Consider the following 24205-nt stretch of genomic DNA (forward strand, 5'->3'; position numbering starts at 1 on the left):
TTGGAGGGCCATGGGTGGAAACATAACTTCCTGAACTACTGGAAAGATTTAGGATTGCAGGCATACCACTGTCTCTTCCCTTTAGAGTAAATCCAAAAGGAAGGCTTGTCATTTACCAAGTCAGAAAAATCCCTGTGAGGAAAGTTGTGAGTTCCACGGTCTTTTGAACAAACACTGAAACTTGCCTCAATACATTAATCAACACAATAGTCTCCCTGGCCATTGTGTACTGTCACATTGTCAGGGTGTTTTTTCCCCATGGTGTTCTCTTTGGCCATTGCTCAGTCTCATTTATTAAGTTACCACATTTTCCTCTGTAAGAAATACTTTATTTATTTCTTTTATGCTCTGCTTTGTGTGAACTACAAATCCTTTCAATAGAGAACAAAATGTTAAGGGGTTATGAGGAAAACATAGGATCTTTTTTCTTTTAAAAAAATTTAAAGTATGTATTCTATTTATTTGGTGCCAAAATTCTGATAAGGAATTCAAGGTGCTTTTGAAATTATTATTTTAACCACCAGGTAGTACTGGAAAAGAAAGGTGATTCCAGAAACACCCAGCAAACTGTCTTCTCACTGATTCTCATCAAATATTTAAAATTATATTTTACACAACTCCCAAACTACCTTTCCCAGATGGAATTCAAAACAGTCAAAGGGGGGAATCCCACTCTCTCTCTTTATGGAACAAATTTATTATTTTTAAAATAATTAAAAATTTATTCTTCTCTCATACAATATATCCCAATAGCAGCATCCCCCTCTCTACTCTCATTTCCTTCCCCCCTTTTTCCCAGATCTACTCCTGATGTTTCTCTTCAGGAAAGAGCAGGCCTCCCGGTGATATCAAACAAACAACAGCATAACGAGATGCACTAAGACTAGGCATATACCCTCATATCAAGGCTGGATGAGGCAACCCAGTAGGAGGAAAATGGTCTTGTGAGCAGGCAAAAGAGTCAGAGACACCTCCCATTCCCACAGTTAGGAGTCCAAAAAAAAAAAAAAAATCCCAAGCTAAAGAAACACAGCATGTATTCAAAGGATCTGGTTCAGACTCATGCAAACTCCATGCTCCGTGCTTGCCACTTCAGTCTTCAGAATTATAAATGGATTATATGTCATTATATGTGATTCCTTAAGAAGAGCTTATGGTTTGAATCTATATAAAATAGATTTAAAGAAATGTGTATTAGTTAATCTACTTTGTCATATTAGAATTGTTCTAGGGAAAATTATAGTTATTCTCTTGATAATACCTAGTAAGTCAAGGATATATTCTTAAATTATTTTGGAACAAAATTGAGTAAAATTATTCTTGTTTTTAATGTGTTATCCAGTCATCCCAGTTGGAGACAAAAATCTTTCTAATATTTCTAGTGGTAAAAATTATAATTATTCACTAACTACTGATACTTCTAATTTTTAAAACCAAACTTTTCTTTTGTTATTTTAAATGTTTCAAAGAATTTGTCCTTTCTCTCAATTTTTTCAGGAACTAAACGAACCAGTTTTATTAGCTGTTGTTTTAATATGTTTGTGTGAAGGACAGAGACTAAGAAAAGCAATGGTCATTACAAATAATAACATGCTTTCTCATAACAGAGGAACAAGAAGAGGGGATCCTAACAGAGGAACAGGAAGAGGTGATCCTAACAGAGACACGGGAAGAGAGAATCATAACAGAGGAACAGGAAGAGGGGGTCATAACAGAGGAACAGGAAGAGGGGATCATAACAGAGGAGCAGGAAGTTTGCTGTGAGGATGCTCCTACTACAAATGTTATTGCAGCTACATGTTTAGGATTTAATTTAAGACACCTTCCTAAGAAAGATGTGAACAATGACAGAACAACAGGCATGCCAATGTGGAAGGGGAAAGCTAACCAGGCTTCAACTTCACAAGCTCTAGTGGCAAATAAGGAATGCTGAAGGTGGGGAATAGTCTTCTCTAGGGATGATTCCCAGAGTTATTCAAAATGAGGTGGTCAGCTGTGAATCATATATAAACAAGTAATTTATGGAATATTCTGGTTGTAGTAACCTCTTTAAGATATCTATATCTTGAGATACAGCAAGGAGAAATACATGAAAATGATTGAGGGAAGGAAGGGCAGAAGGAAATGATGTATTTATATTTTAAGTTAAAAAAGTATAAGGAATTATATATACACTTGCACATAAACATGGGAAGCAAATAAATAAATATGAATAGATGAATGAATAAATAAACAACCTTTACAGAGCCTGAAAAACAACATCTGAGGATGTTGTTTGACCTCTGTACACAGAAATTCATAACAAGTAAATAAATAAATCAGTGTCATTGACTTAACCATTCTTATTACTTTCTACTGTCATTTCCAAACTTGGTAGCTATAGTTTCATCCAGTGGTGGTGCATGCCTTTAATCCTAGCACTTGAGAGGCAGAGCCAGGCGGATCTCTGTGAGTTCGAGGTCAGCCTGGTCTACAGAGTGAGATCCAGGACAGGCACCAAAACTTCACAGAGAAACCCTGTCTAGAAAAGCAAACAAATAAAAAACAACAAACAAACAAATTTTTTTCATAGTTTCTTTACCTATTGAAATATACTTGATGTTAGAAGTTAAGAATTACTTTAGTTATTTTGTAAGTGTGATTAATGTCCAACACTCTTTTGTTATTTTTATTCTTCATTTTTGTCATTTCATTTATTTCTTTAATATTTATTTAACCAATCTAATTTGGCATGGTTATAACAGATACATGCTATTTATAACCTAATGAACAATAAGCAAACTAATAATCCAAAGGCACTATCAAGCAAAAATTCATATACACAGTAAATCACTATGGTTATACCTGAATCATTTGTATTTATTCTGTAAATCAAAAATGTTATGAATCTATCATTTATTTTCTGTTTTGACAAGTTAGGAAGGTCAGAAATTACTCATGATGGGAGAAGCAGGAATAGTGGGCTCTGAACAGTAGTAATCTTAGTTTTGCTATCATCACATAATGCACATGTGAGGTCATTTGAGTACACTGATAGTAGAGATTGTATCTTGACATTAATTCTTTTTTTTTTTTTCCGAGACAGGGTCTCTCTGTGTAGCTTTGCGCCTTTCCTGAATCTCACTTGGTAGACCAGGCTGGCCTCGAACTCACAAAGATCCGCCTGCCTCTGCCTCCCGAGTGCTGGGATTACAGGCGTGCGCCACCACTGCCTGGCGACATTAATTCTTAAGAAAGCAGAAATGTTTCATTCTCTTGTCACTATGCAGCATGTTCACTGAAAATGCCAGATCGCTTTCTTTATGGAACCATCAATAAAAGGCCAAAGAACACAATTGTGGTATTAAATTTTTAGCTTCAGATTACAGCATAGGATGTAATATTAACAGTGACATTCAGACAAGATTTAGTTCTTCCTTTTCCCATTCTCTTTCTTTTATCCTTGGAAATGAAGCATGCTGCATGATGTATTAAAACTTGTGATACATAAACTCAAAAATATTATTTTTTCTGTTAGAATGTGTGAAATAGAAATTTCTGAAAAATATGTAGCATTATGAAGTCTCTCTGGTACTGGGGGTCACCTGGTGATAAGCTCTGTTCTTGGTTTTAGTGTCTTATTATGTAATCAATGAAACACATAATTACAGCAATAACTTTATCAAGTAAATGTGGGTAAATTTAGGAGAAAAATGTTTGTACTTCTGGTTCAATTTAGGCCTTTAAGAGTTTATTGGTTATAGTTAAAATTATGAAAATGGAAGAGGCCATACTAGAATCCTCCTTGGAATCATAAGTAACATAGCTGAATACAGATCTCATAGATAACTCTGAGATACTACGGTGGAGAAGAGCATGAAAATAGTTTAGAACTTGTTGAACCTGTGAACATTGTGGAAGGAACAGAGAGGAAAGTTCAAGAAGGAAAGCTTGGTATCTGTAAATCAATGTTGCATTGACCTTGGAGGTTCCTTAATGGCATTAATTTAAAGTTTCAGTAGAATATGTACAAGAATGACCATTGATCATATTCAGAGAACAGATAGTCAAACCTAAATAATTAATACTATTTGGGTGGCATTACATTCTTCAAAGAATGTGATCATGAAAGCAATTCTCCATGAATGAAATAAAACCTTATAAGTAAAAGATAAAATATCTGCAGAAAACGTGTGGAATTTTTAACTCTCAGAGGAGGGAGAGTGAGTTAGAGATTAGATAAAACGTAGCTTCTTTGAGGATATTAAGATTGTCAAGTTTAACACTCTTACACTAACTGAACTAGATGGACTCATTGGGTTTCTTTAAATTTATTTTTGTTAATAATTAATTAATTCCAGCCTGATCACAATTTCCTTTAACCCATTTCCTCTTTGTTCCTCCCCCCAATCTTCCCTCTTAACCACCACCCAATCCATTCCGCCTCCTTTTTCTTCAGGAAAGTGAAAGCCACCCATGTATATTAGCCAGCCATGGTATATGGAGTTGCAGTAAGACTAGGTACCTCCTCTCCTATTGAGGCTGAAAGATTCAGGAAGGATCCTAAAAGCAGGTAACAGAGTCAGAGACAGCCCCTTCTCTAGGACACAGATGCTGAAGAAGCCAGAGACCTAGGATAGAACCAAGCATAACTGGAAATATAAAAAAGTCAAAGAAATGATTCCTAACAATTCTCTGCTATAGTCATAGATTGTTTCCTGGGCCAATTTTCATCAGAGACGCTTCACCCAGCAACTGATGGAAACATTTGTATACCCAAGCCAAACCTTAGGTAAACCTCAAAAACATGTGGAAAAGAGGGAGGAAGGATCGTGAGAGGCAGAAGAGCCAAGGATACCACAAGTAAACCACAGAATCATCCATCCTGGGCTCAGAGGTACTAACAGAGACAGAACAGACAACCAGAGCATTTGCATGGGACTGACCTAGGTCCTCTGCATATATGTGACAGCTGTATATCTTGAACTCATTAGTTTTTCTATAATAGATGGCTGGGTCTATTGAGTGGAACATTGCATATAATTAAAGATAAGGCTAGCATATTAGCATTTATGAGAAATATATAAGACCAAATCAAACTAAAAGATTAGTACTCACTAATTTAGCTCTAAATTAACAAACAAACAAATAAAAACATAAGATTTGCTTGATGCACTTGCATGTTCATTTAATCTCTATACTTTGCAGGTAGAGGCAGGGGGAGCTCCATAAGTTAGAGGCCAGTCTGGTTTATATGAAGATTTCTAGGACTGTCAGGGCTGCTTGTGTGACCCTGCCTCCCAAAAATCCATATATAATTAATAAAATTAATTTTTCTTAAAGATTTAAATTTTCTTTGTAGAGGCAATAGAATATGTATGAATTTCTAGTCACTGAAATCTGAGGTTCATATGATTTATTTCAGAAATTTTAGGTATGTAGGTAATTGTAGACATGAAGCCATGGACTCAAAGAGTGTGAAATAAATTCTTTAAAAAAATTGAGTGCAAACAAAAGTGTATGGAGATCTTACAATCCTAATGGTGTCATGTGAAATATTCTTTTCCTCAAACATTTTGTTCTTTCCATAGCATACATGAAATCAAACATGGCTTTCTCTAAGCTTTTTTATTATGAAGTTGAAATTATTTTCCTGCTATGAGTACCTGTCATACTACAATGCATTTCATAGAAAGTGCCCAATCTCTTGTGTCAGGTAGATGCAAATGGCTTCCACTTGCTCTGGCTGGGCAAATGGATTCCAAACATGATTGAGACTAAAATTGAGAAAAAGAAGAAGGGGATACTTAAAGTGCATGGATCAATTATTTCATTGTCATCTATGGGGCAAAATACATGCTGAGAACTAACTGAAAGAATTCCGTTGATTCACAGATTGAGAGTATGGCCTGTCATGTCAGAGAAGGCATGATGGCTCCTGACTTCATGCATAGAAGTTGAAATTTGCCTACTCTGCAGATCAGGTACCTGGGAAAAGAAAAATATCATGATCAGTCACATGTTCTTATTAATCCAAGTCCCAAGCATATTGAATGGTGCCATCTACATTTAAGGTAAATCTTCCCCTCATAGGTAAAACTTTCCAGAAATGCTCTAAGATATACACTTAAGATATGCATCAATAATTACCTACGTGTCTCGTAAACCAATTAAATCAACATTCTAAATTAACTGTTATATGGCTCCTTCTTGTCCACTTACAGCCTGTCAGGATAACAAGTACATGCTGTATATTTAAATATTTGATATCATTCTTGCCCTTCTCATTTCCCTGGGCTTCCCTCCACCTGTTGTGGGATAATCTCTTGGTACACTGTGAAGATGTGTCTCTGCCAAGGCACCTTCTGATTGGTTTAATAAGAGCTGAACAGCCAGTAGCTAGGCAGGAGAGGCTAGGTTGTACTTCCTGGCAAAGATAGAAACTCTGGCAAGGAATCAGAGGGGTATAAATTTGCCAGTGAGATGGGGAGAAAGTAGTATGGAGGAGAGGTAACAAGCCATGGGGCAGAACATACATTATTGTAAAGAGGTTAAGTTATAAGAGCTAGTTGAGAACAAGCCTAAGTTAAGGACTTGCTTTCATATTTAATAATAAGTCTCCATGTCATCACTTGGGAACTGGCAGTCTAATAAAAGTCTGATGATGTCCTCCCAGATATTCATATTTTTCTCTTTATAATAGCAAAGCTTTCACATCTCCCCCTGCTATTCTCTCTATTCTCTCTTCCCTTATCTCCCATGTTCCTCCTTCCCTAGCCCATGTCTAGTCTTCCTTCTGGAAAAAAATGACAACATGACCATTCAATTGCATGTTTAAGGGACCAGGAAGAAATTATGCAACACATTGTGTGTAGCTTAAGCATAGGGGACCTAAAACTCACCACCTCAGTGATACACTTCATCCAAGAGGCCACACCTCCTAATAGTACCATTCTCAATTGGGGCTATACTCATTCAAAAAACCATATTCCACAACCTAGCCCCAATAGGCTTGTAGCTACCCCACCATGCAGTGTTTTTCCTTAGTTACTGAGGAAGATTCCATAATGCATTTCTTCTATCCTTGACTTTAAAGCCAGAACCCCGTGACTAAAGGTGCCAAGTTTTGCTGATGCTGGGGCTGGAACATGGCCCCCTTATTCAATTACATCGTCACCAGCTTTCTGTTTTCAATGCATGGTGTCCTTAGATAACAGTAGAGGTGATCAGGTCATGGAAGTGGACTCAAATGATTTTGGAGAATGATGTAAGTGTTGGGAAGTCTAACTTGGCTCTGTGCAAGAACAACTCATGGTCTTATGCGCTGAGCAACTTCTCCAATGCAAACACTTTATAGTTTGAGATGGGATCTTACTGGAAAATGAAACTTGCAATTGTGAGGCTAGAGTGGATGATGTTTGAGCTCCATGTATCCTCTACCAACCTCTCACATTCAGAGATTACTAATGCAGGCCACTAGAAATATATGCAGTCTTAGGTGGGTGCTTGATCCTCATGCTTGCTTTGCAAACACTTTAAGCAATAAACCATGTCTTCTGTTACAAATTGTCTAACTTTACCAGTGATGTCCTATGTTAGATATTTTTAAGTGCCAAATGCTATCTCTTTGTAATCTTTCTTTCTCTTCTTTTTTTTTTTTGACCTCATTTACACTGAGGCAATATCACTATGTGCTTTTGTATTCCATATGATTTTTTTTGGACCTAGGGACCAACAACAAATCAAAAAGCTCCAAAACCACTGTCAAACAATAGCATCCTTCCAAAGAAAAGTTGTATTAAAATCTGCAGTTAAATTTTATTCATAAATATTTAGGTTGATCTATTGGGACAATACAATATTTCATTTAATTTTTATTTAAAAAAATGGAAGTTTATGGAATATTTATGCCATTGGAAGAGATGAATGTTGAACTATAAATACAAACTGAACTATATTATATTGTAATGCTACTATTCAGAAACAAAAAAGATCCTTCTAAAAGATGATGGCTAAAAACATCATACAATTCAGCACTACAGTTATCTTATTATCTTTGACTCACACCATGGTCTTTTTACCTTATAATCTTCCTTTATAAGCAAAAAACATTAAAGAGACATAGGTTTGTGCTCAACCAGGTGGATTAATAATCCCTGATTAATAATTCAGATGGACTTGGTTCTTCCTCTTTATAAATGACCCCTTCAGTTTCTCATAAAATCTAGTAATTGCTACTCCAGTATCCAAAATACAGGAGGTTTGTATATTTAGTAAAATATATCATTTCACTATTCATATAGAAAACACTTGATATAGTAAAGTAAACAAGCCAATGAATCAAGCTGTTTGGGAAACTTTATGAAACAATTCAGCCTAGATTACATTGGAATGCAATGACTTCACATACCTGCCATGAAATTTCTTCATTACCTTCCAAATCAGAAAACTGAAATGATGAAAGTTTTTCTTTTTTTATGTAGCAAGCATGGAAATTAGAAATAAAGACCACAAAGTAAAATACATTTGTAATATTATACAAATCTTATAATTTAAAATTCATTTGTATCTATCAACAACCTACTTCATTCTGTAAGAGGCTAGCCTTACCTTTTGTTTTCTTTGTTTTGAAATAATACTCAATGTATGCTACAGTTATAACACCCTAATTCTAAACCTAATGAATCAAAGTTCATATTCTGATACTTATACTTTATTAATTATAACATGAAAGCAACTGGATATATTTATGAAAAATTAAATTTAGACATTCATCCTTGAAATACAGGAATCCCTCATTTATTTGACTTTATAGTACATGAATATTTATATTTCTCAGAATTTAGAATGATTTAAGTTATTCCTAAATAGGCAAATTGACATTCTATAAAATGACATTCTATATTTTATACATCTTCATATCAGATTTATGTTATTCATTTTGACCTCAATTTACTGATCTCAACCTAAATTGTGCATTAGTATTGTTGAAAATATGCCTTTTCTAACATACTGTGCTATGAAGCACATGGGAGATGTTAGTGGAGATTCTGATTCTGACTCCACAAGGGTAAATGCAGATTAGGTCACTCTGTCATCTTATAACAAGTCCCCAGATGGGGCTACAGGAGGGGCAATTTTAAACAGCATCCAGGAATCTCTATTGTCCACAGAGCTGGTGCTCATGATTATTCATAATTCTCACCATGGCATTTGTTACTTTATAACTTGTAAGAATGTCTTTAACTGTACATTAGACATTCCAGTATTATACCCATTGTGGAGATTGAACTGAGGCACACAAGCTTAGGAATGATTTGAGGTTGAGTAATATTTGGCAGGCCAGGAGAAAAACACAGGTATCCCATTTCCCCAAAACCCAGCCTATTAACATGGCAGAGAAAATTCTCCTGTCATGAAAATAAATGTAAATAAATAAATACTGTGCTCTAGCCTGGTTACTGCCTTATTTCTCTTTTCTCTGCAACACTGCTAATTGATAATTTTTAGTATTTGAGAATTTCAGACATACATATAATAAATTTAGGCCAATCCTACTCCCTTTCTCTTCCTTCAATTCTTTTTCTATTTCTCCTAAAAGTTTCTACTCACAACCTCATGTCCTGAGGTCACTGAGAGCTGCCTGTGTGAGCATGGATGTAAGAACATCTTTTGGAACATGGGTAGTCACTCAGGAGCCCATCACTAGTAAAAACTGATTCAACCAGTTATAAACAATAGCCAATGACTTCTCACCTGGAAGTGGTACTTGAAGTCTGATAACTAATTCACTATACCCACCTTACCTTTTTAGTAATGTTTCATGGGTAGTACGGAGGTGGGTATGGATAAACATTTGGAAATGGACCTGGATTTTGCGGGTTTAGTGGATAAGGTGGAAAATAACGTGACGGAAAAGGCCTCTGCATAAAAACCCAAAAGAAGAAACAAATACATAAATAAATAAGAAAAAGGCAAAAGAAAATATACAGACAGCACAGGGATTTACAAATATAATTAAAATGTTATCTACAAATGTAACATGTATACAATAGGATATATTCCAGTCATAAATAATGCAATTCTGTCATATATAGTATTATGGAACTTAAACGTGTTGTTTCAAAAGAAAGAAGTATGGAATACAGAAAAACACTGTATCTTCCAACTTATAAATGGCATCTAAATAGTTGATCTAAAGTAAAGAATAGTAGTTACTAGAGGTCAAGGATGGTATGACAGTGAGAAGGATGGGGAGAAGATGGTTCATGGATACCAGAGTAAAGTTGAGGAGGATGAAAAATTTACTCTATTCTACTGCATGTTAAAAGGAATCTAAGAAAAAACACATAAAAATGCAAAGTTTCAAAATAATACTATTATAATTTTAGAAATTGCTTATTATTTTTAAATATTAGTTTTCCTTCTCCTAACTGCCTTTTGTGATTCCATAGAAACAACATCATCCACACAGAGCAGGGCTGATACACTTTTGGATTCACAGAGACTGACAGTATACACAAGACCTCCACCCATTCAAACAAGACAAAACCCCAGCATGGAGCATGGGAAGAAGACACAGAGTCCCATCCCTAACCAAGGAGCTATTTATAATCTCTTCCTGCTTGAAAAGGAATCTTGATTTTCTACAATGAAGAACCACTGTGTATAACAAACACATTTTTAATGTTACCCAAGGAAAATACACGTTTGAGTTGTGAGATATGCATATTACATTGACCTGCTCCTTCCACATTGTAAACAACAGTGAATAATCCTATCATACCCCAGTAGAATATACAGTTTAAATCCTGCCTTGCTGTTGATCCTATTAGCTACAATGCTGACTTTAATGGCAAGGGTGACATTAACTATTATGGTAGAAATAAAATGCTCCTGATTGTATCTGAGGCCCACTCCACCAATGGGAACTCATGGTGTGTAGTTTAAACCTGGTCAAGAGAATATGACATTGAACTGTCTTCTTAATACTTAGCTATATACCCAGAGGCTAGTGGTGTCATCAGCCTTCCTCAGAGAAGCAAAATTTTGTTGTGATTATTGCAGAGGATCACAACTCATCAAAGTGCCAATAACATGTAACTGCGGGAGCTCAGCCCTAAATGGCTCATCTACATCACCTCCTTTAGTGCTCCAGAAACATCTCTGAAGAGTGAGCAGAAAGAATGTAAGAGCCAGAGCTTTATGAGGAATATGGTAAAACAGTGCCTTCTGGACTTGACATAGCCATTGAACCCATGGACTTCACTGTGTTTACCTGCAGAAAACCTTGACAAGACAGAGCATGCCATCATTTTTTCATGCCAGATGTGAAGTGTACACAAAACCAAGCTTCTCAATGAGAAACTATGGACAGTTACTGGGTACTGTGAGAGAATATGCCATTTTCTCTAGTGGTGGAGCCTCTGATAAGTTGCTCATGTTCCAGTTCTATCCCCTCAGTCAGGGTCATGTAAGCAAGGACAATTAAACTCATTGTCACAGAAAAGAAGGAAAACCCACCAACACCACAACCTCCACCACCACAAAATAGGTGTATGGATGGGAAGGAGGTTTTGGTAGAAGAGAGCAGAGGAAAAGAGTGTGTAATGTGATCAGAATTCTCATGACTCAGAATATACATGTGTGAAATATTAAAGAACAAAATAACAGTATAGTAGAACAATGTGAGTTATAGAAAATATATTAATAAGATGTAAAATCTAAAGGGAATTTTTCTTTATTAAATATTATCAGGTTAACCTAATTAATTTGACTAATCATAAATCATCACAAAATGGAAACTGATCGTACCTTATATGTAATTAATAGACATTATTTTTTACTAGGCATTTTTGTAATTAAAGAATAAGAACATCTATTATTTTGTTCAAGAACTTTACTACATAGAAAATATAGTTCATTTCTAAGAATAACTGACCTTTTGTAACCCAATGTATGTTTTTATCTAAATAATATTCCAGGACATATTTTCATAACATCAAAAATTATAGAATGCAATGTATACATTATTATGGGATAATCATGACACTTACAAACAAGTATTGATTATTCCTATAAAAGAGATACTCAGAAAAAATCATATTGTATAACATAATTACCTCATGTTGTTCTTCATTAAAATCTTCCTGTTCAAAGTAGAACAGGATACAAAGTCAGTGTTTGTTTGATAGTTTTAATTATCCTGTTGCCCAGAACATTGGGAATCTTACCTCTTCAGAATCCTCAGCTTTCTGAAAAAAAGCAGAATATAAAAAATTTCTTAACACTCAATTTTTTACTGCAAGATGTATTTACAGTTGAATTAATTACTAAGATTACTGTTACCAAGAAAAAAAAAACAGCTGGGACATCCTGCTCCCCTAATCTTTCTTTCCCTCAAATCTTGCCCTTCATTACTCCCACTGTTGTCCAGGTTGTTCATGTAGATCTCATCCATTTCTCTGTCATTGGGCAATCCCTGTATCTTTCTTAGGGTCCTGTTTTCTAGATAGCCTCCCTGGAGTTGTATAGCAGTCTAGTCATCTGTGTTTTACATCTTGTATCCTACTATGTGTGAGTACATACCATGTTTGTCTTTCTGAGTCTGGGTTACCTCACTCAGGACAGAAAGGGAGAAAAGGAATAACAGACCATGATAAATGAAGACCAGATGAGAACAGGAAGAAGCAAAGTGCTAGAGAGGTCCCCAGAAATCCACAATGATACATCCACTGTAGACTACTGGCAATGGTTGAGAGAAAGCCTGATCTGACCTAGTCTGGTGATCAGACGGCCAAACACCCTAAAGGTCGTGCTGGAACTTTCATCCAATAACTGATGGAAGTGGATGCAGGGATCTTCAGCCAGGCCCCAGGTAGAGCTCCAGGAGTTCAATTGTTGAGAAAGAGGAGGGATTGTAAGAGTGTGAATTGTTGAGACAAAGATTGGAAAAGCACAGGGACAAATAGCCAAATGAATGGAAGCATGTGAATTATGAACCAAAGGCTGTGGAGGCCCCAGCTGGAGCAGGCCCTCTGGATAAGTGAGACAGTTGAATAGCTTGAACTGTTTGGGAGGCATCCAGGCTGTGGGAACTGGACCTGTCCTTAGTGCATGAGCTGGCTGTTTGGAACCTTGGGCTTACACAGGGACACTTTGCTCAGCCTGGACGGAGGGGACTGGACCTGCCTGTACTGAATCCACCAGGTTTAAATGAATCCCCAGGGGAGTCTTGGCCCTGAAGGAGATGGGAATGGAGGAGAGGGGATGGAGGGAAGGTGGGGGCAGGGGCGGGAGGGGGGAGGACATGGGAACCCATGGCTGATATGTAAAATTAAAACACAAATATAGTAAAAAAGTATATTCAATAAAAGGTCTTTTCATGTTGGAAAAAATGAAAAAAAAACCCCAACAATATCTGGAAAGTGATTATGCTAAAAGATGCTTTTTGTTTAATAACATTTTCTAAAAACTGTAAAACAAACTTTTAAACACCATATCATACTCATTTTTTTCTTAAATGTGTGAAACAAAATTAAATTTCAGCACCATACTGGTATGTGAAAATTAAGACAAAAACTTTGTACTGTTTTATATTGTTTTGTTGTAAGTTTCTCAGACTTGTTGATATTTATAATGTTTAGTTCAATTAGTCTACAGTTATGCATGCATATTGTGAAAATTACATTTTTCTATCACAGTTCAACAAATTGTTATGAATTGAATTCTATTAGTAATTTACTACCTAAAAGATTCCTAGACTACGTTTTAATATAAATAATGTTATAATTGGGTTCTGTTAGTAAATGACTAGCTGGAAAATTCATAGACTGTTTTACGACCTGAATTTCAGTAACTAGATAGAGAGAAAGAATGGGAGAGTGATGATACAGCCTTCCAGAGGCTTGTAGGCTCTGTTGCAGAAAAAGATAAAACCATTAGGGGAGTCCATGCCTGCATAACCCGAGACTTTTCTGAAAAGTTGAGAAACAGCTGCTTTACCCAGCGGTCTGAAGTAGGGGCTGGCTATCTCTGAATAAATCAATGCAATGGATATGTGTGCAAACTCCATTTCTCATAGTCCAAAATGTAGGTTCCGTTTTAGTGGCTTTCGTTCTTCCCTCGGAATTCTTTATAAGGTCTAAAGAATACTATTTTAACCTTAAATATCTATATTTGATCAGCTCTCAGTTTCATTAGTGTTGGAAATGTTAATTAATTAACTTTATAATTATAATGTGGTGCCTGGGGATAAGTACTGAATTTTCTACATCTTTATACATGTAAGTTAATTTAAGGAAAGCCGACAGCTGAAAATAATAGAATATACAGACATATCCATACAAATAAAAATGAAAACCAGGTCATTTGGACCAGGATAAAACCCAGAAACAGTTTCTAAGAATACATTCCACATACTTGTCTTGTGTACTTACAATCATGGAAAACACTACAGCCATGATAAAGGCAAAGAAAAGAAACCTCATATTTGGCTGAGTCCTTTGAAAACCTAGGTAAAAAAAAAAATAACACATTTATTCCCAAGTTCACTCTCCTAGCATTTGTCATCACAGTGTACGCTAAAACACTGCAGAACACTCCAGAGATTTAAAGACAAGTGAAACACATTGCCTAACTCAGGGAATGCCGACAAATGTTAGTGATATTGGTGGGGGCAAAGGAGTGTTGTGGAAGCAAAACCCTAATGCTATGAAAGCCAGTGAATCTTACATCTTACATAGACAAGTGAATGGAAGCATAAGTAAGGAAGAGAGGAAAATCTGAGCTTGTTTTCTCACGATGAATAAAATTGATCTCATGGACTTCAAAGAAACAAAACAGAGCAGGAGATACACCACTAGTGCCCAAATATTTTAGCACATAAAGAGGACAAACTTGCAAGCAATTGAAAACCCAGGCTATTCCAGTTTTTCTAGTTCTAGAGGATAGCACCTGGAAATGTTATACAGGCACAGTATTAGAGAAATACAAAGAAAATAGAATGAAAAGCTTTAAAGACAATTGGTGAAAATTGAGACAGGTTTTATGGTGCAAAAAATAGAAACACAAACTTTGGTATAATTTGCCCAATAGAGGGTGTGATTTGTGCAGAATTGCTCTGACCTGCCCCATGACTTGGTCTCTCCAGCACAGGTCATCTTTACTAAATAGAATGACATAGAAAATATGGTATGGAAAAGAAATGAGGGAGCTTTGTTTTAATCTTTTACAGGAGTCTCTCAGGGGAGGAAGTTGTATGTCCCCATTGATCCACAATGGCAAACAATGCCGCCATCAGATATCTTCAAGCTATACCCAGGTGCTGCTCTAACAGTTTTCAGGTGTGGCGTTTCAATACCTTGTTGTTTTGTGATAATCTTAGGTCTAACCAGCACATCTTAGGCACACATAATTGTCCTGAGTCCGCGCATTGATGAGTCAGAGAGGAGTAATGAGGATCATGGAACACTTGGGAGTTGAAAGCATAGGAAGACTGGTTACCTTGCTTTCCTCAAATGTCTGTTAATGTTAAATAAATTGTAACACCCTGTGAGCAGCATGAGCAGGTATTATGATCTCAAAGCACATTATCAGCTTGGTTACTGGTTTGTGGGAAGTCTGATTTGTTAAGGTAAACTTCAAACAGCATTTCTCAGAAAAAAATTCCTGCTACAAGGCTCTTTCTTGAAAATTAGAGCATTGATGATATTATAGATAAAAGTCAAATTGAAAAGCAGTAGATGTAAAACAAATAGATGTAGGTACATTAAGATAATTAATTTAACCCACTTAGTAACTGAAAATTGAATATTAATTGAAGATTAAGATATGTAGTCTTCAAAAATATACTCCAGAAGCTATAAAGATAAAATAATGATAGATTTCTTTAGATGTAAATAGTCAGGTTTATATGGGAATCTACAATAGTAGTTGAGGGGCGTTAGATCCTAAGAGGCACCTTGAAGAAATATTGCAATGCTAAAATTTTCTGCATGTAATCTTGTGAATGAGATGAGAAAAGCTTATGTTAATGAAGAGCTAATATGCAGAAGGCTGCAAAAAAGTGTTCATTTTAAAGACTGATATATGTGTTTACACTGCTTGTTATTAAAGGTGATAAAATTTTTCATTGATGTCTATAATATAAACATGAGTAATTATTTATTCCATGACACATCCAACCTCATAAATTTTAAAAAGAGTATTATTTATCTTTTCTTTGAATTTTGAATTAGTATGTGAGTCATACACTAAGTCAGTATGGAGAAGATGAAAAACAGGGGGTGAAGAAAGTGAGAAAAATCTTCCTTCAGATCTCAACATTTTTTTTTGGTCCTGTGTTAAAACCTTCATAATTTAAACCTATATAAATCTTTATAAATCTTTTGAATAACTTCCATTACCATTCTCATAAAATGTGCATTATCATTCAGTTTAATCAATTTATCTCACAAATACTTCCTCTGAGGCATCATGGAATATTGTACATGAATATGTTACCTCGATCCAAGGTGAGCCTGAAGAATCAGAGCAGTGTAGCTGAAGCCTTCCCCAGAGGGCGAGCATTTAAACTTGCTGAAATATTGCCTTTGTTTTTGTAAAGGATGCCAATATGAGATTATGGTTAGGGAGTTAAAATGAATGCCCAGTTCTCTTTTGGAAATCACCAAGGATTAATTTAAGAATGACATTTTAACAAGAGAAGCTTATGAAGATCAAGTGACTGGAAAACACACGTAAGCAATTAATTCCTCTGCTGGGAACTAGCGACTAATTCTTATGCTTATCAATATTCATTAACTATTAATTAACAATGATCTAGGAATTTTAATAAAAAGCAGAAATAACTATGATAAAGAAAAACATCAAAATAATTGAAATATTAAGACTGTGTCCCTGCAGAAAAGCACCTAAAACTGTGTCTACAGAGTACAAATAAGTGCCCTGTTCAAATGATTATCCTTCTGCTAATTCCCACATAGTCAAAAGGTCCAGGTGAAATGAATGCTCCTGTAGGTGAGTTTGGAAATTATTAAGATGACTAAAATATAAGATTTTTAGCATACCAACTGCTGAGTCTTACGTAGGGTGTCTTCAAATTGGTATTATTCTCAGGTCATTTTATAATCTTGTCAACGTCTCATCTGATCCCCTGTAAGAATGGTATAGGATGTCATAGAATCAAAGTCATTACTTTTTAAAAAAGTGTATGTAAACCAATTTTAATGGTTGTGTGTGTGTGTGTGTGTGTGTGTGTGTGTGTGTGTGTGTTTCAAAGGGTTGTTGCCATGTGTGAGCACATTGTATATGTGGGTGCATGGAAATCAGAGGTTAACTTTAGATGACTGCCTTGATTGCATTCCACTTTTCATGGTCTCTGACTTGAACCAAGAGCTTGATATTCAGCTAATACAGCTTGTCAGCCCTCACTGGGGATCCCTAGCCCATACTTTTATGCACTGTGATTGCAGGAAGACTGCCATGCTTATCCACATCTAGCATGGTTGCCTGGATTCAAACTCTGGTTCCCATGCTTTTATGAATTTCTTAATTCATTGAGACATTCCTGGCCCCAGTAATTACAAAAGTATTTTCTAGAGGTTGTCATGTAATTCTTATTTTAACTTTATACAATGGCTTTAGAACATCTTATATTATAAGTAAGATGCCATCCTTAAAAAATAGTAATAGCATTTTATGTAAGATGATTCTTAATGTGGAGCTACTCTAGATATTCTAGGAACTTTGTAAGGAAAATCTTATGGCATAGTAGGAGTGTGGGAGTTCTTAGACTTTAAAGAAATCATGCTCTTAAAAGGCAGTCCTTTGTTGACAAAATTGTAACAGACAAAAGGAAAACATAATAAACTTTTACTTAATCCTTAGAAATTCAAAAATTAAACAGTTCACCAGCTTCAAATTTGCTAGATAATAAATTATTCTCATAACTAAATGTTATGTGATGATTTTCAACTTTAAGTTAAAATTTATGATTTCTGCATTTGCCTCTGTGTGTGGCATATGAATCCATCATTCAGCACCACCTCGGACCCTATAGAGAGTGCAAAGTCAATCCTTTTACTGAAAGTGATACAGAGAACTTGGGAGTGCACAAGGAATTTTTATTTTAATAACAACATTTCCCAGTAACTCCGTGAATAAAATTAGAACAGACACACAAGAAACATGTAAAATGGAGGTCACAAATAAACATAAATCTAATTTGGTGTTAAGTTATCCAAAGAAATAAGTATGAAGGACATGTTCTGTGATATGTTTTCAGGAAAATCTTGGTTATTTTCTGGCTGGTGTCCAATTACATTTTATTAATATATTAAAGTTATGATTCAGAGATGGCATATTTGAGAAAGTGCTTGCCTTGCAAGCTTGAAGATCTGTGTTTCCTCAAAATAACATACAAATGTTGAGGGAATTAGTGCACACTTGTAACTTCAGCTCTGCAAAGGCAAGACAGGAAAATCCCCAGTGTTTGCCAGTGAACCTGCTTAGTTTAATAGAAGAGCCCTAGGAATGCGAGAGGTAATGTCTTAGCACAGCTCCTGGACCTAAGCTAGAGGATTCTGTGGAAAAGCTAGGAGGAGGGGATCCTAACAGAGGAACAGGAAGAGGGGGGTCATAACAGAGGAACAGGACGAGGGGGTCATAACAGAGGATCAGGAAGAGGGGATCCTAACAGAGGAACAGGAAGAGGGGGTCATAACAGAGGAACAGGAAGAGGGGATCCTAACAGAGGAACAGGAAGAGGGGGTCATAACAGAGGAAAAGAAAGAGGGGATCATAACAGAGGAACAGGAAGAGGGGGTCATAACAAAGGAACAGGAGGAAGGGATCCTAACAGAGGAACAGGAAGTCTGCTGGGAAGATGCTTCTGCTACACATGTCATTGCGGCTACATGTTTAGGATTTAACTCAAGATGCCTTCCTAAGCCAGATGTGAACAATGATAGAACAATACACATGCTAATGTGGGAGTGGAAAAGCTAACCAGGCTTCAACTCTATATAAAGAATCACCTGCAGATAAATACTAAGAGTGGAAGAAATAGTCTTCCCAGGGCTCAGTTATCCAAAATCAGGTGGTCCTTGCTGAATCCTAAACGTAAATGTAATATTATATGGAATTAGCAGGTTGTATTAATATATTTAGGAGTATACACATATAATATATTGAGTATATATATATATATATATATATATATATATATATATATTAGAAAAAACATGGCAAGAATTTGAGATAGAGTGAGCATGGGTATATGAAAGTGGTTAAGGTGAGAAAAAGAAGAGTGAAATGATGTATTTACATTATATTTGAAAATGAATTATTACATACACACACACACACACACACACACACACACACACACATATATATATTATAAATATCATAAAAACAAAACATACTGCCAGGACCTGAGGAATAGCACATTTGAGGATTTCATCTGACCATACATATACAAACACAAACACATGCAAATTTATAAAAATAACTTAATAATTCAGTGAAATTTGACTTTGTCATTGTTGTTATTTTCAAGTGTGATTTGTAGCTATCACAAATCTGATAATAACAATCAAATTCAGAGAACATTGATAGTGGGAAAATGATTGGTAGTGTTCTGTACCTATTGAAATATAACTAATGAAAAAATCTAATAGTTACTTAAGTCATTTTGAAAGTGTCAATGATGTCCTTTACTTATTTTATATTGTTTTATTCTTCATTTCTGTCATTTCAATTATTTTTTGTGATTATTTTAGCAAATTTAATTTGGTATAGTTGTAACAGATCTACAATATCTATAACAAAACGAAGATCAGTGAACAATGATCCAAAGGCACTGCCAAGCCAAAATGAATGCAGGCTAATGCACACAGTTAAACTCTGTGGTTATACTCGAATCATTTATATTTATTCCAGAAGTACAAAATGTTCTCTTCCCTATCACTTATTTTATGTTTCAACAATTTAGGAATGTCAGAAATTATTCATGACAGGAGAAACAGAAATAGTGGGCTCTAAATAGAACTAACCTTCTTCTGTTAGTATATCATTTCATAATATACCTTTGAGCACACTGATGACAGAGACCTTATTTTGACATTTATAATTAATTAAACATGTATGTATCATCCACTTGTCACTACACAACATGCTCATTGAAAATGCCAGATCATTGTTTATTAGAGGAACATCAATAAAAGGCCACCAGACAGATTGCAGCACAGGAAGGGATACTAACTGACATTTAAACAAGGTTTACTTCTTCCTTTTCCTCATCTCTTTTATTTATCCTGAGAACTGAAGCATGCTCCAAGAAGTACTGATAACTCATGATACTTACAAAATTCAAATATATTATTTTACTGTTAGAATGCTTGAAGAAGAATATACTGCATAATTCTGTGCAATATTATAGAATCTCCCTTGTACTGGGGACACTTGATAAGATCTGTTCTTGGTTCTAATGTCTTATCATACAATTGATGAAATACTTATAGTTAAAAACAATCAGCTTAAAGATATCACAAAGTCAACTACACATGTTTGCATTTTGGAGCAACATGTTTGTACTTTTGTATTAAATTTGGGCCTTTCTGAACTTATTGGCCATAGTTAAAACCATGCAAATAGAAGAGGTTATGCGGAAATACTCCTTGGAATCACAATTGAAGTGGCTGGAGACAGATATATCATAGATAAATAACTTTGATGTGATATGATGGAGGAGAATATGAGAACAGAGGAGAACTTGCAGAATATGTGATTATTTTGGTAGCAACAAAAAAAGAAGCTTCAAGAAGGAAAGCCAAATGTCTGTAAATCAATGTTGCATTGACTTTGGATGATCCTTAATGGCAAGAATTTAAAATTTTAATACCATGTGCACAAGAATGACCACATATTATATTTCAGAGAACAAGTATGCAAATATAAATGGTTAGTATTATTTTGATGCCAACATAGGCTTCATTCAAAGTAGTATGATTGTTGAAACAATTCTCCATGGGTAAAAGCATATGTGAGAGAGTAAATGTCTACAAATAGCATGTGCTATATATCAGCTCTCAAAGCTGGTGGGGGAGTTAGAAATTAGATTAGATGTAGATTCTTTTACAGAATGTTGAGATTGGGAGTTTAACACTTATAATAATTGGACTAAGTGGACTCATAAATTTGGTCTGGAATTGACTGCTGAGTAGTTGAATTAAACATTTCCAACATTTAAACATGCATGAGGCTAGCTAATTGTCATTAATTGAAAGATATGTTGCTGGGCGATGGTGGCGCACGCCTTTAATCCCAGCACTCAGGAGGCAGAGCCAGGTGGATCTCCGTGAGTTCGAGGCCAACCTGGGCTACCATGTGAGCTCCAGAAAAGGTGCAAAGCTACACAGAGAAACCCTGTCTCAAAAAAAAAAAAAACAAAAAAAAAAAAAAAAGAAAAGAAAGATATGCAAAATAAAATAACAGGAAATGATGTAGCAAATAATGTTTAGCTCTACATTTAAAAACATGTAAATAGCAAGGGGTGGTGGCTTATGATTTCAATTACAGAACATGGAAGTCAGAGGCAGATGGGTTTCTGTGGGTTACAGCCAGTTGGTTGATATAGACAATTCCAGTAAAGCTGGAGCTACATAGTAAAATCCTGTCTTGAATGAAAAATTCTTGTAGTTTTATTTTTTTGGTACAGGCAATAGAATATGTATGTATTTTTAGAGTTACTGATATCTGAGGTTCATTGAATTTACTTCATATATTTTATGATGTACATAATGATAGATTGCATTAAAAAAGAGTGAATTCTTAAAATTTGGATAGAAGTAAGTGTGTGGAAATCTTAAGATCATAATGCTTTCTGTTATGTGAAAAAGTATTTTCTGAACCTTGGTCTTATTTTCATATCATACATGAAATAACGTTCATGTGATTCTACTAAAATTTTCAAAAGAGAATGTTGAAATTACAGTCCTGGTATGTATATGTGGTATAATCCAACATCATTATTAGACTTTGAAGGAGAAGGAAGTGCTCTCTTTCCAGACAGATGTGAATAAGTTCTCCTTGTCCTGCCTCAACACAAAGGTTCCAAGCATGAAGGAGACCAATGACATTGTGAAAAGAAGGAACGGGATACTTATACATAGTGTAGTTTCTTTATTGTCATCTATGGACCCAAATACATGAAGAGAACTAACTGAATAAAGGAATTCTGTTGACCCACAGTTTGAGAGGATTGTCTGTCATGTCAGGGAAGGCATTATGGCAGGAGCTTCATGTTTAGGAGTGGAATGTTGCCATTACAAAGCAAAGCAGATCAAGTATCTGATAAACAACAAATCTTGAACTCAGACAGTTATTCTTATCTAACTCAGTACCCAAGGATATTGAACAGTGTCACCTACATTTAGGATAAGTTTTCTGTACCCAGTTAAAACTTTATAGATATGCTCTCACAATTACACTCAAGGTATGAGTCATTTCTGACCTAGGTGTCTCATAGATCAATCATAACATTCTAAGTTGCATGGCAGCATATTGTTAACTTAAAGCCAAGCATCACTTGAACCATAGCATTCTGTCCCTAACTCCTAAATTGTCATGCTCATTGTATAGTATAAAATGCATATACTCTATTACTATGCTGTGGAACTGTAAACTGAAACAATTTTTTTCCTTCACAAGCTGACTTTAGTCATGGTGTTTTATCACTACAATAGAAACCCTAACTATGACACAAATTGCTTGAGAAGATATTTTTTTTCTCAGTATCTTAGATGGAATTCTCTATAATACGTATGATTAATAAAAAGCAGACTACCTCTAACAATGACTACTTTCTTTAATTTTTCTATTAGTCAAATATCATTCATCCTTTTTTCAATAATTTTTTATTTTGTGCCTTTATCTTTTGTCAGAAAGAAAATACATTCTATAAAATAACATGAGACATTGAGTCATATTGCTGCAATGAGTAACAGGTTATGTTTGGTACACTTCATTACATGACAATGAACTAAAAAAGAAACAGAAATCACACCAAGTGAATGGAGTGATTGAAGCAGAGGATCAAATTTACTGGAAACATGGTAGAAATATTTGAGATCATGGAGATGAATGAAGAAGTACTGACAAAGAGAAGTAGACACATAGATTCTTCTCTCTTGTTTCTTGAATTCACCCAGATCCCCTCCCCACTTCCCCCAAAATTTCTCTTATCTGGAAAAGAGTAATCAGCAGGACAATCTCAAGCTAGAATTCTGAGTTTTTATGGCAGAAGCACATGGCCCTTACAGGTCCAGTTTGAGAGCTAAGCTGTTATGTCACTTTTCCATTGACCTAATGATAGAGCTCAGACAAGACTAGAGAGTTTTAACGAACTGGGTATAGGTGGGAAGGTATGAGGACAAATTATCTTTCTTCACAAATGACATGACTTCAGTGTGGAAAAGTACACACAGCATCACCAACAGAAAACTGATAGAACTGAATACAGCAATTGCCAACAAAGTGATGAACAGCAACTATATGCAAAGCAGTTACAAACTAATGGAGGGAAAGTCCAATAACCTTGGAAATAAGTGTGAATGAGAAAATGAATTACATCCTTTTAGAACACTAGAAAATATATTGTAAATTCAATAGATTTTTTTAACCATATAGTTTTCTAGGAAATAAATATTTCTTACCTCTCTTTTGTGGATCATTTGCCTATGAAAACAAAGAAAATAGCTTGAATTGCATCTCAGTTTTATAATTCAAGATTCTACAATCACATTATTTCCAGTAGTCATAATCAGAAAAGTTGACATCATATTCTTGAGTAAACATTTCACAAGAATTATCACTTTGATTAATGGCATTTTTAGAATTCTGCATTGTCACTTATACCTCGAAAGCCAAAACCTGGCCTAGCTCTCTATTTATGTAGGAAACAACACTTTGCTTTTATACTCTTCCATGGTTTTATATTTATCATCGATATTTTTATTGTATTAAAGTTTGTATGCAATGTTCTGAGATTTTTAATAATGGAAGTATTTATACTTTATTGGATATGTTTGTGAAATCATAGTTATTACCCTTAGAATTTTAATTTTCATTCTCTTTATAGGATGTAGCAAGTTCAATAACTTTTACATAATGAACCACATCAAATCAACAGATAAATCTAAAATGTACCTTGATCATAGCTTAT

The sequence above is a fragment of the Onychomys torridus genome, chromosome 10 (genome assembly GCF_903995425.1).
Source record: "Onychomys torridus chromosome 10, mOncTor1.1, whole genome shotgun sequence".
Taxonomy (NCBI): Eukaryota; Metazoa; Chordata; class Mammalia; order Rodentia; family Cricetidae; genus Onychomys; species Onychomys torridus.